Here is a 275-nt window from a genome sequence, read left to right as displayed (position 1 = left end):
TCTTTGTAATACACAAATAGAAATAGCCAATAGCAGTAGCGAAGCCAGGTTGCAGTGCAGTGCTGACAACAACACTCTTACCGAGATAATCTCCTCCCACTTGAAATTCCCACTGCGTGTATACATCTTCACAATGTACTATAACTATAACAATGTTCATGAGAACAGCATGAGCAGACTTCTCATTCTCATTTAACAATTGACCATACACTTACACTCCCTTACTCACTTGCTATACTGTACAGTAAGCAGTATATAGGTGCCCCTGAACGGCA

This window comes from Macrosteles quadrilineatus, unplaced genomic scaffold (genome assembly GCF_028750875.1).
Source record: "Macrosteles quadrilineatus isolate MER2022 unplaced genomic scaffold, UCM_ALF_1.0 Scaffold_8__2_contigs__length_117827958, whole genome shotgun sequence".
NCBI lineage: Eukaryota > Metazoa > Arthropoda > Insecta > Hemiptera > Cicadellidae > Macrosteles > Macrosteles quadrilineatus.
This window is presented reverse-complemented; position numbering follows the sequence as displayed.